Source organism: Lolium perenne, chromosome 3, assembly GCF_019359855.2.
Source record: "Lolium perenne isolate Kyuss_39 chromosome 3, Kyuss_2.0, whole genome shotgun sequence".
NCBI classification, from domain to species: Eukaryota; Viridiplantae; Streptophyta; class Magnoliopsida; order Poales; family Poaceae; genus Lolium; species Lolium perenne.
In genome coordinates this window covers 162512237-162519490 of record NC_067246.2, presented here as the reverse complement: position 1 = coordinate 162519490, position 7254 = coordinate 162512237, and positions in this window count along the sequence as shown.

Sequence of the window (7254 nt, the reverse complement as noted above, 5' to 3'; positions counted from 1 at the left end):
ATAGGCATCTTGGAGACTTGTGCATTGAGCTCGTCGAAGTAGAGCTTCTTGGCGCTTGGTGTTGTGCATTGCCATGCCACATGACCCTTGGCCTTGCACACCTCACATAGGAGATTGGGACATTCCCGTGGAGGGTGGCCTTGTTGCTTGCACTTGTAGCACCGGAGTCCATAGGCATGTGATGAGGTAGGGGCCATTGTGGTGGTGGCGCAAGAGGTAGAAGTCGCCTCATGAGGAAGGTATGCGCGATGTGCACTTGCCGTCCTTGTAGTGGTGGACACCCTATCATGGTGTTTGTTGCCTTCATGTCGAGGCTCTCGTCTTCGTGCATCGTCACCATGGCTTGAGTGGTGTCGTCGAAGACTCGTGGAAGATGTTGGTCGGTGGAGATCATGAAGTGGCTTGTGGCGGCGAAGCTCATGTGGTGACGTATGTCGATGACGGTCCTTGCCAAGCCTAGATGATGGCTCATGCGACTTGGCATGTTGCTTGTGGCGCCTTGTGGAGCTTGGAGAAGAGTGTCGATGACGCTCATGATGGGGACGCTCGTGATGCTCCAAATGGTGTACTTGAAGTCGACGATCTTGTGCATAAGCACTCTCATGGTGGCGCCTCGTGGAGCTCGAAGAAGTGTGTCGATGGCGATCATGTTGGGGACGCTCTTGATGATCCATATGATGGTGCCATCGTGGAGGTCCTCCATCTTCATATGTAGCTCCAATGGCCAAGTGGTGGTACTTGGGAGCATCGTCGTTGCTCCTTGTGGAGACTAGGTGAGGTTCCGCCATGGTGTCGATGTCGTAGGCGTGGCGTTGCTCCACCAAGTCGTCGATGTCGTACTCGTGGTGTTGCTCCGCCATGTCGTCGATGTCGTAGTCGTGGCGTTGCTCCACCATGTCGTCAATGCTTGACGAGCCATTGTTGATGTAGAGCTCGTCGATGTCGTCCTCAAGGTGGTGCTCCACCATGTCGTCCATGCTTGGGGAGCCATTGTCGATGTAGAGCTCCTCGATGTCGGTCATGTCGGTGATGTTCGCGGAGCCATAGTCGGTGTAGAGCTCCTCGATGTCGGTCATGTTGGCGATGCTCGCGGAGCCATAGTCGGTGTCGAGCTCCACATGTTCCTCCACATCCGCGGTGCTTGAGGAGGCGTCCTCCTGAGTGCTCCGTGTACTCCTCCGTATCCTCATCTTCGCTATCCATGTTAGCACGATGGTATATATATGGTGTATGTTAGTGGAAGAACACTACCTCGCAATCTTACCGTGGTATGATAAGATCGGGGCGATCCAACAAGCCGAGGTCAAAGTCAATTGTATCGGGCACTCACACAAAAGCACACGCAAAAGCTAGCAAATATGGTGTTAGGTGAGTGTGGTGGAAAGCCAAAAGACGAAATCTGAAATCAAGTATGTTGTCAAGAGTGGGTGAAATCCAAAAATTCAAATGTCAAAGCGATGATCACTATAAACACGGAAAAGATGTGGAACACACACACGAGATAAACGGGGTTAGTGCGACCAAGGAATGAGCGGAAAAGTGTAAGAAGCCCTTGAGCAAGGGTGCTCGGTGTCACACTAACACAAGAAGAGATCAAAGCTTCGGTTGCAAAGGAAGAGACAACAAGATTCACACGTGGCCTCTCTTCTCTTATCTCTCTTTTGCTTAAAAGCTTATGACTCTTTTGTGTATGGTGGCACTTGACACTCTTTTGTATCTTTGGTGGCACTTGGACACTTTGTATGTATGGGCGTATGGATGTATGGGTGTATGGATGTATGGTGCTACTCGCACTCTTTTTGTGTTTTTGGGGCTTTTTCACGCACTATGTTAGCGTTAGCCTCGCTCTTGCTATCTTGCCACACGAGTGTTTGCTTGGGTGCCTTACTCAACGCGACACACACACCTCACAATGCGGGGCCACGTGCAATGTCTCGCAACACTAGGTAAGCAATGCTCGATGGGATAGATCGCAAAGAAGAGGGGTTACAAGGTGGGGTGCAAGTTATACCTAGATGTTAGGCGGTGATGAACACACAACTTGCGATGAAGGTGGTGGTGTCAAGAGTACGGTTGCAAGTCCGGGTGCCGAGGATGTCGTCGCTTGCTTCGGAGCTGCCGGTTAGTTTCACAAACAAGGCACTCAAACCGGAACAAGCAAACACAAGTTAGCGGAAGAAAACGGTCAAAGTAGCTTGGCGGTGGTGGCGGTGGTATGCCGGTGGTGGTGGTGTCGATGCCCTTGCGGTTGCGGCGGAGGTTATGGAGCCGCGGTGATGTTTCCCGGTGGTTTGGGGAGGGTGGCGGTGCTTGCCGGCGGCGGAGAGGGTGGCGGTGGTTGGCGGAGGTGGTGGTGGAGGTGGCGCCCGGTTGGCGCCGGTTGACCAGGCCCTCGGGACCGGCCTGTCCGGTCTACAGCCCGGCTGACCGGGTTCGCCCGGTTTGCGCCCGGTTGGCGCCGGTTGGCGCCGGCTCGCGCGCTCGGTCTGCCGCCCGCTGACCGGCCCTGGTGCCAGGCTGTCCGGTCACTGGCCCGGTTGGCGCCCGGTCGACCGGATTTCGCGGGGCGCAGATTTTCTCTCTCCTGTTCTTGAGCGAAAACCAAGCCAAATCGACCAAAACGAAGGGAAATGATGGAATTGGGGGCTAAAAGTTGGGGAGATAGTAGATCAAGCACTCCAACACCAAATCCATGGACCAAAACCACTCAAAACGCAACGAAATCGCAGATCCGTCCAAAGGCAAATTAGGGCTATTTTTGGGGAATTTTTTGGAAAATTTTTAGGGACGAAATCGAGTGGGTGGAAGGTCAAATCCGCGGTAACCAAGAGCTGCTGATACCATATGATGAGGTCTAAGACCCCGTGTGTGGCCCGATCTTGCGGTTGACCCGAAATCCAAAGGAGGGAGAGAGGGAGAACGCGAAGAACACGATGAACACGAAGAACACGATGAACTCACGCACGCACACCAACCCGATACAACCGATACTTACCCCGTGGCTCGATGGACCACGCCAATAGAATCAACCCGGAAGAGACACGCGGTAGAATTCGAGCGGAGAGATTGGTGAGGGAGATGAATCTAGGAGTGGGAGAGAGTGGGTAACACTAGAATCTCACACACCAAATCCAATCATCCAACATGGGTTGCCTTGATACAAAGGGGATGAAACCCTAGGGAGACAAAGCTCATCTTCATGTTTAAGCTATCATCTTGTCTAAGGGGTAAAGGAGGGGTCCAAGCTACTTATATAGGCACACATGGCCAGCAAGGGCGAACAGGTACGCGAATGGATAAGTTAAGGCAGTTTGGTGGGTCATTCCCGTCAGATCCGGTTTGGGTCCGGTCTGGCTCGGGCCTATGACCGGCTGTCCGGTCATGGGTCCGGTCGGCCGGCGCAAACCGGGAATCTGCGAAGATTCCGGTTTCCTTCCCAGATCGATGGAGCTGCGCCCAGTTGGGCGCCCGGTTGACCGGGCCTGGGACCGGGTCGTCCGGTCGTGGGGCCGGTCTGACCGGGTCCTGGACCAGGTCGGCTGGGCCTCTTCCTCCCGCCTCTTCTTCCTCTTCCTTCTTTCTTCTTCTTCTTCCTTCTTCCTTGCACCATGATGAATGGCTCCTCTTCCCTTCCCTCGCTTCCTTGCACCATGGGTGTTCCTCCTCTCCGGTCCTCGATGACTCTTGTACCTAATGACATATAACATGTCGACATGAGGTAGCATTCCATTCAAGGTATCTACGAGGTCGAGTATCGAGAGGAAGGAGTTCACCTTGTCGCGAGTAGCGTGGGTTAGGGTTGAAGGTCCACTTGGGGGACTCTTTGGCCATGGTGTAGCGTCGACGATAGGCGGGGTTGCACTTGATGGTCTTGGTGTAGCGACGTCGGTGACCGGGGCTACATCAATAGAGCTCAAATCTAAGATCATGCCACTCGGGCCCTAGTGACAAGCATTAAGCATAATAAGATTGCAGCAACAATAACTTCACAAACTTTATAGATAGACTAAATCCATCGGATCCCAACAAACTCAACACCGATTACATCAGATGAATCTCAATCATGTAAGGCAGCTCATGAGACCATTGTATTGAAGTACATGGGGGAGAGTATACCGACATAGCTACTGCTAGAACCCGTAGTCCATGGGGGAACTACTCACGGAGCATGATGGAGGCGGTGGCGTTGATGGAGATGGCTTCCGGGGGCACTTCCCCGTTCCGGCAGGGTGCCGGAACAGAGTTCTGTCCCCCGAATTGGAGTTTCGCGATGGCGGCAGCGCCCCTGGAGTCTTTCTGGAGTTTCGTCAATTGGTACGGTGTTTTTAGGTCGAAAGGGATTTTATAGGCGAAGAGGTGGCGCAGGGGGGCACCTGGGGGCCCCTCACCCTAGGACGGCGCGGCCAGGGTCTGGCCCGCGCCGCCTTGTGGTGTGGTGGCCCCCTGGCCCCTCTCCGACTCTTCTTCGGTGTTCTGGAGCCTTCCGGGAAAAATAGGAGGTTTGGCGTTGATTTCGTCCAATTCCGAGAATATTGCCCGAACAGCCTTTCTAGAACCAAAAACAGCAGAAAACAGGAACTGGCACTGTGGCATCTCGTTAATAGGTTAGTTCCGGAAAATGCATGAAATCATCATAAAGTGCAAGCAAAACATGTAAGTATTGTCATAAAACAAGCATGGAACGACAGAAATTATGGATACGTCGGGACGTATCGCATCCCCAAGCTTAGTTCTGCTCGTCCCAGCAGGTAAACGATAAAAAGAATAATTTCTGTAGTGACATGCTACTTACATAACCTTGATCATACTATTACAAAGCATATGAAATGAATGAAGTGACTCAAGGCAATGATCTATAGTTGCTAACAAATAGATAACATATAGCAAAACTTTTCGTGAATAGTACTTTCAAGACAAGCATCAAAAGAATTGCACAAGAGTTAACTCATAAAGCAATAAATTCAAAGTAAAGGCATCGAAGCAACACAAAGGAAGATATAAGTTTCAGCAGTGCTTTCAACTTTCAACATGCATATCTCATGGATAATTGTCAACATAAAGTAATATGATGAATGCAAATAAGCAAGTATGTAAGAATCAATGCACAGTTAACACAAGTGTTTGCTTCTAAGGTGGAAGGAAGTAGGTAAACTGACTCAACATAAAGTAAAAGAATGGCCCTTCGCAGAGGGAAGCATTGATTGCTATATTTGTGCTAGAGCTTTGGTTTTGAAAACATAAAGAGAGCATAAAAGTAAAGTTTTGAGAGGTGTTTGTTGTTGTCAACGAATGGTAGTGGGCACATCAACTACCTCGCCAACCTTTCATGTGAGCGGAGCCAAGGGCGAAGGGTGGCGTGGCGTGGGTGGTTGCAGTGCTTTGGCATGGTTGGCTGGGAGGAAGAAGATACTTGCGTTGACCAGAAAAAAGAAAAAAAAAGTGGAATCGGGGGAGCGGAAGTTCCGCTAGGAGTGGCCGGTAGTACCGGAAATACACGAAAATTTCAGATCTGAATTCGAGACGATGAACTGCACGAACACGGGCGGAAACTGGGACAAAAATTGATAGATTTGAGGGGGGAAACGGTGGAATTTGACGGAGAAAAGTTGGGGAATGATAGATCAACACCAAAGACAACAGATCTGTGGACCAAAACCACAAAAAACGCAACAAATCCTGAGATCCAAATTCGAGCTATTTTTTGGGGAAAAATTTTTGGGGAAATTTTTGGGCGAAATTGGTGGAATTGGAGGGTCAAATCCGTGGCAACCTTTGCTCAGATACCATATGATGCGGGCTAGGCCCGAGGGTGTGCCCAATCTTCACGGTTTGACCCGGGTGAGTGCGATTGCGGAGGGGGATTCGCGGGGAAAGTGGATGAACGCGAAGAACACGATACAAACACACGCACACACACAAATCGGTTATCCTCGTTGGCCCGAACCACCAACCGATAGAATTGCGAGAGAAAGACCAAAGGTAGAATCTCTTGCAAAAGATCGACAAATCCAAATAGAAGTCCAAAGAGTAAAAGACCAACTAAGAATAGAGTTGCAAAGCAAGAGATTCTCAATTGATAGAATTACTAGAATGGAAAAGATCCGGATTAGGAGGGGTACAATAGATGATCACACCTAAGGTGGGGGTTTCCCAAATCCACAAAGGGATAATAGAGGCATAAGCCAATTCATCTAAACATCATCTCTCCCTCATGAAGGTGGGGGTAGGTGTCTATTTATAGGCAAGGGGATGAAGGGGTAAGTTACAAGCCCAAGGGGGCTGAGATCTGGCTGAAGTTCGATGGGGCGGAAGTTCCGGCCATCCTGGGCGGAAGTTCCGGTCCTGGGCAGAAGTTCCGGCCATCAGGGGCGGAAGTTCCGGCCACAGCTCTGCTGGGCGAGCATCTTCAGTCTTGACAGCATCTGGGCGGAAGTTCCGGCGATGTTGGGCGGAAGTTCCGGCCTGGAGCGTCCAGCGCTTCTTCCTCCTTCTCTTCCATGCTTCCGTGACATCGGCCTTGCGTCCTCGGGTCTCCATGGCATCCTCTCTTCTCCCGCATTTGTCGTCGGGTTCCTATCATCAAGATATGACGGGGTATGAAGTAGTATATCGTCCCAAATAGGCAATTCGAGGCACGCGTAAAGGAGAAGATTCACCTTAGCGTGCCGTCTTGGCGATGAAGCACATGATGCGGTGAAGACCGAAGGTCGCCCCGTATCATCTCCCCCCACTTGAAAAAGAGTCGTCCTCGACGATAAATCTTCATGAATGTATAGAGGAGGTAGATGACACAACCGCTTGAATGTCGCTTCGCTTGTCAAGCGCCCTATCAATAGCACAAGAAAAGCCAAACAACACTCAAAGCATAGCCAATGTTCCACGGGTTTAGCAATAGAGCGCAAGTAGAAGGAGGTCACCTTAGCAAGATGTCGGTGTGCTCTCATGGAGAGATCTTGGGTCGTCGAAGTATGTGGGCGGAACCACTCATTGACGCTCATCCACAAGTCACGTGTACCTTCACACAACAAAGACCAAGCAAAATATGTTTGTGTGTGATATTGGAGCACATCATCGATGACATGTCCTTTCATGTTCACAACACCGTTAGCACAACACAAATTTATCAAGAATAATGCATGTGCAAGGTCAATGTGTAAGAACTCCATATGAACATCTTCCAAATGTGGAAACACAAAGACTCCAAATTGTGAGATGACTATGATGTCCATCTCATGTATAAACTCATGTGCATTA